The 11,801-nt window shown below is 41.1% G+C and overlaps 1 protein-coding gene and 1 pseudogene across 2 annotated transcripts in view; one reads left to right on the forward strand and one right to left on the reverse strand.

Moving 5' to 3' along the window:
- The window catches only part of Sox6 (SRY-box transcription factor 6), a 485,425-nt gene that overhangs the window by 257,645 nt on the left and 215,979 nt on the right, over positions 1-11,801 (reverse strand). The gene's annotated exons all lie outside the window — the stretch shown is intronic.
- Positions 5,890-6,009, forward strand: LOC115067745 (annotated as a pseudogene).

Genomic DNA, 11,801 nt, shown 5'->3' on the forward strand with positions numbered 1-11,801 from the left:
TAGTGAGAATTCTTATCCACCTTTCACCCAGACTCCTCAAATGATGTACAGCCTACACTTGTATAACAATTCTGTCTTTCTCCATAGTGTATTTTAAAAGTGTTTTCATTCTAGAGATTCAGGCTGTACAATGCAAACATTAATACCTATTTACTGGAGTCAATTCGGCCCACCTACCCACCCGCTCTGGCTGTGGCTATGTCATCTCAAATACAGTGAGGTTCCTCCAGTGCTCCTTCTGTCCCTTTGGCTCTTCACTCCTATTGGCTTGTATATTTAAATGAGAAAGGGCAACACCATCTCCAACTGTCACAACAGCACAAAATGTACTACAGACAGGGAAGATGATCTTTGCCTTTCCCAGCAGTGTCTCCGTGTACCCAGCCTCTCTAACCTGCTCCACCACAGCCATTACATTCCTATTACATTCATACCTAGGATCACCAGGGATCCAGTCTCAACAGTTTCTATTTTACTCATCCTCTCCTTTCTATGTGACTGAACAGATAAATGTATGTTTTTTTAATCTCTCCTCCTTTCTACATAAAATATGGTATTTCATAAATCTTTTACACATTGGAAAGAACTCCAAGTCAGATGAGAATTTCTTCAGATTTCTGTAGACCTACATAATATTATATTCTGTGGTTGTTATGTACTTTATTCAATCGCTCAGATGTATGACTGTTTCGACCACTCCCAATGGCAAGTAATGCTACAGTAACTGGCTTTGTGTGTATATGCATCCTCATAAAATTACAGGAGACTGTAGTGTGAACTCCCACAAGGATACTTCACAGATCACAAGAATTTTGAGAAGCACTCTTCTTATGTAGTTAGCTAGATAGCAGCACGTTTAGGTAGGCAGTTAGCTGTTGGCATGCTTAGGTAGGTAGTAAGACGTTGGCATGCTTAGAGGTCACTGGGGGGTAAATCCCTCCCTCAAAATCAGCAGTTTGTAAAATCAGGAACTGGAACTACAGAATTTTGCGTACTGGTCAAAAGAATGGGATCTGAGGGTATCTCTGACCTTGGGAGGAGTCAGGATATTCTGAACGACTCAAAGGTCCTAAGATTGGCATCACTCTGGAGGCTTTCTGGTACAGAACAAAGGTACACTACTGTCCCCTATCTTAAGAGTTAATCCAAATGGGTCTCTCAATCACCAGGGCAGGAATACATCCCTCCAAGAAAGCTGCCATCCTAGAATTTAGAAGCAATGCAAGCCTGCCTTACCTGTAAATCTGCACAGTGGTCCGTTTGGCCATTACCCACTCTCAACCTTGAGGTGCTTCAAGGCACTGTGATAAACCCTGCATGTCCTGTGCACTGCGCTCTGGGTCTCCACCTGATCCACCTGAATTCCTTCAACAGTGATCACGAGAGCCAGGGCACTGAGTCCAGATCAAGAGTCTGGTGACACTGAAATTCACTCCCAAAACAACTGTGCCAATTTGCATTCTCCACACAAGGAAAATGCCTTTTTCTTCAAAGCCTTATCAAAGCAGCACGCTCCGTGCTTTTAATTTTTAATAATTTGATAGGTGAGACTAGCATCTCAACCCAGTTTCAGTTTGCATCATTTGCCTTGTCCACTTCACTTCTGGTTGTGGCAGGAGCTGAATATCTCTGCTGCTCCAAATACATCGAAAGAGAAGAAGAAATACTTGTGAACTGTGGTTTCAGTTAGGACACCTGACGACAGAGGATAATATTCCCGGTGAGACAACGGCAAATGAGGGAGCCTAAAACTGCTTGAGCTTGGTGCCTGGCACAGAGAGGAAGAACCCAGGTGAGAGAGCCCCTTTCTTTACAGAAGAGATGGATGGAGCTGCACACTCTTGAGGACTAAGGTGGCAAAGTGCTGAAGAAGGAGAACCACATAGAAAGAAAACTCTAGAGCTTGTAGAGGGACTTCAGTATTCTCCTGAGACAAATGGGCACACGTGGGAAAATTAGAAAAGACCAAGAAAAGAAATTATTCCTTGTGAGAAGAAAAAAATCCCAGGACCTCATAAAGACCTGGAACAGCCCCGCCTTTAGCACCCAAAATGGAAAGCCTCACAGATCATGGGCGTATCCTGTGTGTTCAGAAGAGTTCTTCCTCCATAGTGGAGACAAATTTCATCAGACAAGATAAATGCCACCTTGTCCTGTTTGACAGAGCTTAAAAATAAGACCTGAAAGGCTCAAACTGTTTCTATGTGACTTAATAGCATACGGGAACAAGGCCTAAGAACTTTTAGAGTAAATGCCTATGAGGTGAGAGTCACTCTATCTAGCTAAATGTGATAAAAATTGTAAACGTATAGATTCAGGAATAATCACAATGAACTACAAAAACAGGAAATAAAAAACTACACCAAGACACTCCAGAATCACATTGCTTAAACCTATGAAAGAAAAAAAAATATGGGAAAACCAGCAGCATCTCTGAAAAGGCCCTTTCGTGCTGAGAGAGAAAGTAGGGCGATAACCAATTCTCAGTTCTCCACTGAAAAAAAGGCAGGTCGAACGGCAATTATGCAATATTTTTAAAGTACTAAAAGAAACAGTAAATTGTCTACCTAAAATCCTGCCTCCAACAAAAGTGCCTATCAGAAACAGAAATGAAATAAGACATTTTTGGACATACGAATGTAGACAGTATTAATCGGCAGCAGATCTCCATCCCAAGAAATGTTAAAGGAAATCCTTCAAGCAGAGGAAGATAATCCTGGGGCGCTATAGATCTACCCAGTAGAATACAGAGTTCTGGGAATAGGACCATCGTTGTAGATGTGATTTTTTTACAATTTGAATATTATTCAAAGCTAACTTACTATGCACAACAAAAAGTGTGCCATCGGAGTGTGATGGTAGTCTTCCTTGACAACTTAGCTGAATTTACAACTCACGAGGAGACACATGGGCATGTCTGAGGGGGTGTTTCCAGAGAGGCTCACCTGAGGAGGGAAATCCGCTCAGAAAGTAGGTACTACTGGCTCATGGGCTGGCAGCCCAGACAGAGAAAGGCAGAGAGGGGAGAAAGCCTGCCGAGCAGCAGAGCTCACCACTCTGCTACCCGATTTTTCCAGGTGTGAGCAAGCTCCTGCCGCCATGCATGCGCCAGCCTCAAGCTGGGACCAAAATACCCCTTCCTCACAGTGCTTCTCATGAGGTGTTTGGTCACAGCAACGAGAAAAGTAAGCAACACAGGATGTATTAGGGCACTTACAAAGAAAGGAAAATTAAAATGCATAAAATGGCTCAGCGGTGAAGAGCACTGACTGCTCTTGCAGAGGACCCGGGTTCGATTCCCAGCACCCGCATGGCAGCTACAAACCGTCCTTAACTCCAGTTCCAGGGGAATCCGAAGCCCTCTTCTGACCTCCCCGGCCTTGCACGACACGGGTGCGCTCACATACATGCAGGCGATACACATAAAATAAAAACACTCAATAAAATATTTTTTAAATACTAAAGTAGAAAAGGACAGTGAAGGCCCTACTGCTGAGAGACTGGGCTGCTTTGTGAGGGACGTGGACCGTGAAGCTGTCTATGACCGACCTGAAGACTACTATCTTAGGCAATCTTCAACATAACAGAAAGTCAGAATTAATATACCAGAAAAGGAGATAAACAGAATTATTTTTAAAAAGTTAATTAAAGGAAAACAGGAATAAGGAAAAGAAAAAAAATGGATGTTGCAATTAGAGAACAAAATACAAAATGAGAGATTAAATATAACCATAAAACTCATAAATCACCACAATTAAAAGAAGAAACCAGATGGTTCAATGGATAAAAGCTCTTGCTGTACAAGCTTGACAACCTGAGTGTCATCTCCAGAATCCACATAAGGAAGCCAGATGCAGCAGCACACATCTGTAATCCAGCACTCCTGTAGAAGATGGGAGGCGGAGATACGAGAGCCTCCCCAAAGCTCAGAACAGTAATCTGGAGCACTCAGCCCTGCAGAAAGGAGAGAAGCAACTCCAGGAAGTTATACTCTGACCTGCGCACAGCCACAGGACACACATATACAGTCCTACTTCTAAATAAAGGTTTTTTAAAAATTAGAAGGGAAAAAGAAACTGCCAGATCGGATTTTTTAAAAAAAGGCAAAACCCAATTGTACACTAGCTACAAGACATATACAAAATGTAAAAGTGAAATAAAATTAGGTTAAGCATGAAATTATGGAAATATTGACACTTGTTTGCCACATCATTACCAGATAGAGATCAAGCAAAGGCTTTTAATGGATGGGGGTATCGTTTCCTGACAAAAGATATGAATAACATAGGATGTGACAATGATCATGATATGATGGAGAAAATGATACTTTTAAATGCCTGTGGAAAGACTGGAGAGATGACTCAGTGGGGAAGTCCTACAGAGGACTCAGGTTCAGTTCCCAGTAACCACATGGCAGCTAACAACTGTGCGTAACTCCAGTTCCAGGGAATCCAACACCCTCTTCTGACCTCTGTGGGCATTACCCAACACAGCTGCACTTACATACATGCAGGCAAAACACTCATATACATAAAATAAAAATAATAAGTAAAATATTTAAATGCATGTGATCTAATGACATAGCTTCAAAACGCATGGAGCATCAACTGACTTCGCTAGAAGAAATGATGAACTCACAAATTTCATTACTTTACTCATCATAAACCTACCTAACTTAAAGGAAACAAATATATAAATGATCCAAGGTAGAAGCTCATCAGAATCAGCAAATCTTAAGAACAAAGAAAACAAAAATGAGAAAAGCTAGCCATACCTACATCACAAACAATTAGGAAATCCATAATCATAGCCTGTGAATTTCAGCAAGCCTCTATACTAACACAAATTGGAGAACCTAGTCAAAATTTGAACAGCAAAACATACTGCCTCAAAACAGAATAAAACATTTATTATATTGATAGCATTAGAATTAAAATGCTTATTTTTTCTTTTTATATCAAAGTAACTTCACAGTATTTAGCAAAATATCATTCATTAATTCAAACCAACCAATATTTTGCAATTATAGCAATTGCTATTGATGGGGAAATTGGTATCCCAGTTTTAAATACTAATGGCAAATACATCTAGAAAATATGCAACAAGATATAAATCAGTGTGGTTTTTAGTGACTGAACTACATCAGATCTAATTAAGTTCCAATATGTTTCTAGAACTCTCTGTTTCATCCTGTCCCTTAAGCATGTGGCTTTTCCAGTCTACCTGTACAAAAGCTTGTTATTCCAGCAGAGCCCCCTCAGGGAAGCTGCTGGCCTTGATATTTAAAAACAAAAACAAACAAAAATCTGTATTCCTGATATGTGAGTAAAATGCTATCCCAAAATGTTAGACATGCATACCACATTCAATTTTTCCCAACAGAAATTAATGGGGTAAGATGGATGACTATCAAGACTCATCAAAACTAGGTCATGTTGCCATGTGTGGTGGCCCACACCTTTAATCCCAGCATTTGGGAGACAGAGGCAGGTGGATCTTTGTGAGTTCAAGGTCAGCCTGGTCTACACAGTGAGTTCCAAGCTAGCTGGGGCTACAGGGAGACCCTGTCTCAAATAGTCCAAAACACAAAAAAACACTAGCTCATGCCAAGCATGGTGGTGCACACTTTTAATCCCAGTACTTGGGAGGCAGAGGCAAGCAGAGCACTGCGAGATCAAGACTAGCCTGGTCTACATAACGAGTTCCAGGCCAACTGTGGCCACAGAGAGACCCTGTCTCAAAAAAAAAATCAAACTTGAAAAAAAAAAAAAACCCCAAGTCACATAATTTGCTTCCCCAATTACTAATTAAAGGAGCAAAAGGTTTTTACAATCTCACACAAGAGAAGTAAAATAACTAAATGTAACTTGTCAAAAACTTGCAACCAAAAGCACTTTGTATGTGTTCAACTAGTGGACAAAGTCATGAAAGACAGGTACAAAAATCAATCTTCTTCTGCCCAGAACTCACTATTCAGTATGAGCTTTGATACATCCAAGAAGGGACATGACAGATAGTCAAAGTGTTGGTGCTGAGAAAAGATGGCGGAGGAATGAGGGGCCAGGGCCATTGGTCTCAGGGCAGCTGGCCTTGGGCCAGGGCCTATCCACACCCAAAGACTCAATGAGTGCAATGGACCATGTGAGGAACCTTATCAAATAAGATGAAAATTCCCATGATGATAGGGGCCTCTATCAAGATCTCAAAATTCTGAAGTCGGGACGGGGCAGGTAAGAAAGAAAGTAATAGAAGAGCAAGAGGGAGTGTGGTACAAGGACTTAAAACGTGCCTCGTGGTCTCTTCATTTTAGTAAGACGCTGGATGCTTTTACATCAGTCTCACAATTCTGAACTCGGGCTTGGCAAGTAAGAGGAAAAATAACTGGGGATCCAAGATGGCAGAGCCCCTGGCCTGGCTGCTCATACTATCCAATTTAGCTGCCCAGGCCTGGCCACTCATCCACGTCAGCAGGGCAGAGACCAGCTGGCCTGCCCACCCACACTTACCTTGATGGCACCAATGGTTACCACCCAGTGGCTATCCAACCCTGGCTGCAATCCTCAACAACATTAGGAGTCTGGGAAATCTACAGATTTCAGAAAATAAACTAGGGAACACTGGTGTAAAGCTGTCATGTGAATCTGTGAACTTCCCAACTGTCACTCTGAGAATCTTTGATTGGAGGCCTGTGAGCTAACTGCTGCCTGCCGTGAGGACCCAGCTTCTGCTTTTACCCACAGTAAAACCCTGTGAGGAATCAACCTGTTGGAGAACGCCTGGGTCTACAACAGGGTCATTGTGCTGAGTGAGGAACAGGAACAGCCAAAGTGTAACCTGCATGCAAGGGCTGCAAGCAACTAACTGATGAGGCGAACTAAAACATTTCTGACCACTGAGAAAAAGAGAAATCCATACTTGACATTACTAATTAGTATATAAGATAAACAGAAATTAAGAATGAAAAGCCCACTCCAAGAAACCTGGCATATTCCAATCAAAAACCACACAGAAAGGAAAGGAAGTGGGCCTGCACTTTGGCACACTAGAGTGTAAGAATTATAGATCACTGACATTCTAATGAGATGTGATTTCTCTGGCATCCAACTCAAAGGTATTATGTAAGATGAATGGGGTTTTTCATTTGCTGATCAAAGACACGAAGTATGGGGTATGGGACGGTGATTTGGGGTAGGGTGAGGGTTGAGATGGAGATATGAGTATAATCAAAATGGATATGAAATTCTTTCTTTGAAATATTTTAGTATTTTTATGTTTGAGTGTATTGCCTGCATGTAGGTAGTTGCACCTGTGTCATGCAGTGCTTGCAGAGATTAGAAGAGGGCATTGGGTCCCCTGGAACTAGAGTTACAGATGGTTGTTAGCCACCATGTGGGTGCTAGGAATCAAACTCGGTCCTCTGCAAGAGCAACCAGTGCTCTTAACCGCTGAAACATCTCTCCAGTCCCAGTATTAAATTCTTGAATCAATAAAAAATAAAGTTTCTCTTAAACTTAAAAAAAAAATCCTTGCCCCCAAGAAAGAAACAGGGCTGATGTGAGTCAATAAAAGGCTAAGAATTGCCATTAATACTCACAAATCTGTAAAGAAACAAAGTGAGCTTTGATGGCCTTTTCTTCTCCCACCTAACACAAAATATAAAAGTAGGAAAAAGGAGGAAACAGAGTAGAGAAGCCATCAGAGCTCTCTCCATGTGGCATATACAAAGATCTCCATCTACACAATGGGGGGGGGTCCTAGCGTATCCAACTCAAGGAGTGGTGGACCCTAACCTGTTCACAGTTGGTCCAGTGGGACTATGATGTAAGGCACAAGATCTCAGTGAAGACAACTCTGCCCACTTCCATGTCACTCTTGTCTGACTCTGGAAGAATACATCGTTCAGGCTTCCAGACAGGAAAAGCAAAGAAACCAAAAGAAGAGATCATCATCAAAAAATCCTGGAAGAAAGCAGGCATGAGTAAGAATACAGTGTTACAGAACTATGTCATTGTATGTTCAGATGTCATAAAGAAGCAGGAAGAGGAATGGCGGGTAGATGTGGGTGGACGAATAATACACCTTAAGTTTTGGGGGCAGACGGTATCCCTAAGTCCTTCTACAGGGAGAATTATTTTTTTTCTTAATTCAGAGAATTAAAGAAAGCAAATTGAAAAATGAAATGTTAAAGAAGTAGCAACGATTATCACATCCACTATATCCACGTGTACATGGAATGAAGGTTAAATGCCTGCAGGAGCCACAGGAAACAGCGTGACTGTAACAGCTCAGACAAAGCAAAAGCAAAATAAATATAAACAGGGTGGGAAGGCCAGAAGGAATGCCTGCGGTTCTTTCAAAAGTGAGTGTGTGGCTCTTAGAAACCAACATAAGAAGAAAACCTCTTAATTTTTCATAATGTTCCCTCTTGATTTTAAAGCTTCAGGGGAATCTTTGCTCAAATATTATTTCTAGTGCTTGAAGTAAACACTCATTTGGAATTCAGCAACTCCTTTAACTAGTTTATTTTACTATTAAAATAAAAGAAAATATCTCTACAATATGACCCTACATTTATGTCTTTCAATTTTTATCCCATCTGTCCATCCACTCAACTTTTCATTTATATAAAAACATTAGAATTATATCTATCTATTGTTAATGATGACAACATCTAGGTGGAAGCTTTGAAAGTTCTATTTTCAATTTTTCTGTATTGATTTTTTTCCCTTCAAAGGATATGTATTTCTCATAAAATAGTATAATTATTTTTCTATTAAAATAAACTGAAGCAAAAATGTCAAAAGTCTGACCATGCTTGGTGTTGTAATGGCATATATCTTTAATCCCAGCGAACAGGAGGCAGAAGCAGGCAGATCTTTGTGAGTTCAAGTCCATCCTGATCTACATAGTGAGTTCCAGGCTAGCTGGGGCTACAGGGAGACCCTATCTCAAAAGAAAAAAATAATAATAATAAATAAATGATAATAAATAAATAAGTATATAAATAAACTAAAGCTAGTCCTTAGAACTGTGGTACAAAGGCCACAGCCACACTTCATTATTCCTAAGAGTTTTCTGAAGTTCACCCATAGACAACAGGAAGAAGCTTCATTGAGCAGGCTTTAGATGTTCAGGTCTTACAAATTACTATCTAGTCTGGCACAAACGTGTAGTGGTGTGCACGTTGGTTAGGCAAAGGCATCAAGAGCTGTGTCATAATTCTTATAGCTCTCTGTTACTTTGGAGTAAAAGGAAACAAATTCTAAAATCAAAACAGTGGCAAAATCTTGAAATTTGAGAAACTAAAGATGTAAAAGGGTTTAATACAACAGGTTCTATTTTCATATGTTCAAAATTGTTTCATAATACATTTTCTTAAATCCCCTTTTCATGTTACACAAAATAAGGATTCTTTGTAATATACGAGTTCATCTTGGGAACAAGAACACCTCTTCCTTTAAGGAGTAATGAGTCAACTGGTCATTAACATCTTCTTATGAGTTATTTCAATCAAATAGTTAATCAAAACTTTTTCTCCTCCTACCACCTAAGATCATTTACATGAAGCACTAACTTAGCAAATTAAAGGAGGTATATGTTCAAGAAAGGGGAGCCAGAGATAGATATAGAGTTGAAGAAGTCATATTAGCTTATACAAAGAAGCCAAACATGTCTTTTTTAAATTTTTATTATTTTTAAAATGTTGTGTGTATGCGTGTTTAGCATGCATGAAAAAAAATTGCACCCATGTTGTGAAATGCCTGAAAAGATCAGAAGAGGGTATCAGATCCCCCTGGAACTGGAGATATGGATGATTTTCAGCTGCCACGTGGGGGCTGGGACTCAAACCCAGGTCCTCTGCAAGAGCAATCAGTGCTCTTAACTGCTGAGCCATCTCTCCAGCCCCACTGAACATGTCTTTTGCTTTCTATAAAATTTCATCTAGCTTTTGTGTTTGTTTTTTTTTTGTTTTTTTGTTTTTACTTTTTGAGAATTTCATTCATGAGTATTATATTTGCATCATTTCTGCCCTCCCAGTCCCCCCTCTAACTCTTCCAAGGTCCCCCCATTCCATTTCAATTTCTGTCCTCTTATTGTTACATGTACATACATGCATATAATCTTTTAGGGAGCTAGTCCCTGAAGAAAAAAGATTCTCCCTCTGCCAGTATCCACTGATTACCGATAGCTCTTCATCTAGAAGTGGGACCCTGTGGAATTCACCACATCTACACTGATGTGTCAACTGGTTTGGTCATTATGCAGATCTTGTTAGGCAACCACTCTGCAGATTTCATGGGTGCAGTTTCTCTATCATATCTGGGATACATTATCGAACAACAGGCATCTTGTTCCTCTGGCTCTTACAGTCTTTCCACCCCCTCTTCTGTGATGTTCCCTGAGCCTTTGGTATAGAAGTTGCATTGTAGATATATCAATTGGTGCTAGGCAACCCACAATCACTTATTCTTTGCATTTGACCAGTTGTGGGACATTGTAATCGGTTCCTTATATGACAAAAAGATGCTTCTTTGATGAGAGTGAAGAGAGCTACATTTATAAAAAGTATGTTGATCACATCCATTCACTGCCTCTTTCCAGCTTCCCCACCTTGTTTCTCTCCCAACTTGTATCCTCTTTTATTGATGTTATTATTAATAACCCCTGAGATATAGTGTGTTGTGTATTTTTAGTGTGGTTTCTCCTCTTTTCTTTTTTTTCGGTTACTCATATTTATAATCCAACACATTCCAACATACAAGTTTTACACTTAATTGTGCCACCTGAATATATAAGTCACAATTTCCCCAAATGCTACACAAATTAAATGAGATACAGTTAAGAAATACTAAGCCCCCTCTGCTTCCCTGGGCCTGCATAACCCACAGGCCTCTCTCTGACCCGCAGGCCTCTCTCTCCGGGGTAAGACGATCACACCCTCTGTGCCTTGACTGACCCAACCTCATTCACCCTCCCATCTCCCCTATCTGTCTCACCTCCTAGCCTGGGTCCTGTCCCATTCCTTGTCTTGGCACCCCAGACACCTGGGGAACCACCACTGCTTCCTGATCCTGTACAACCAGAACAACTCAGGTCCCTTCTCAGGTCCCAAGGAGCACTCTGGGCCTGGCCCCACCCTCACCTTCCTCTACTTCCCTGGGCCTGCACAACCCACCAGCCTCTTTCCTGGATGTCCGGGCTGACCCTTCCTCTTCCTGAACCTTTGCATCCAGACCAACCCAGCTCCTCAGTGCAGTCCCCAGGAGTCCTTGTGGCCGCTTCCTGCCCCCATCTTCCTTTGCATCTCTGGGTGGCATAGCCACCAGCTGCCCTAGACCAGCATCTTTCCTGGGTCCAGCTCCCAGGCCAGTCCAACCCCAAAATTCCTGAGGAAAACATCTTTCCTAGAGGGATCCAGACTTTAGGAAAAAGCCTAAGAGCATCTGATCCTCATCTGACTTGGGCCTCTGTTGGAACTCCTGGGCAGCAAGACTATAGGACTAAAGCCATCTGGCCCCTCCAATATTAAGTCAAAATAGAGAACCTGAAGCCTAGACCAACCAACTTTTCATGCCCAACAAGTAAACCACAAAGGCATATAAAGTTTACAAATAGAAGCAGAACTAAACTCAACAAAAGAAAGCTTGAGTCTCACACAGGAATTAGAAACTACAAAAGAAATCCATGTGTCAAAGTCACCTAACATGAAAAACAAAAATAACATATCCTCACCAAATACCAATAGTCCCCTAGAGTACAATGAGAACCCCCTAGAGATAATGCAGGACATGGAACTCAAA

Source organism: Nannospalax galili, unplaced genomic scaffold (assembly GCF_000622305.1).
Source record: "Nannospalax galili isolate Female #2095 unplaced genomic scaffold, S.galili_v1.0 scaffold44, whole genome shotgun sequence".
In the NCBI taxonomy this organism is placed as follows: Eukaryota; Metazoa; Chordata; class Mammalia; order Rodentia; family Spalacidae; genus Nannospalax; species Nannospalax galili.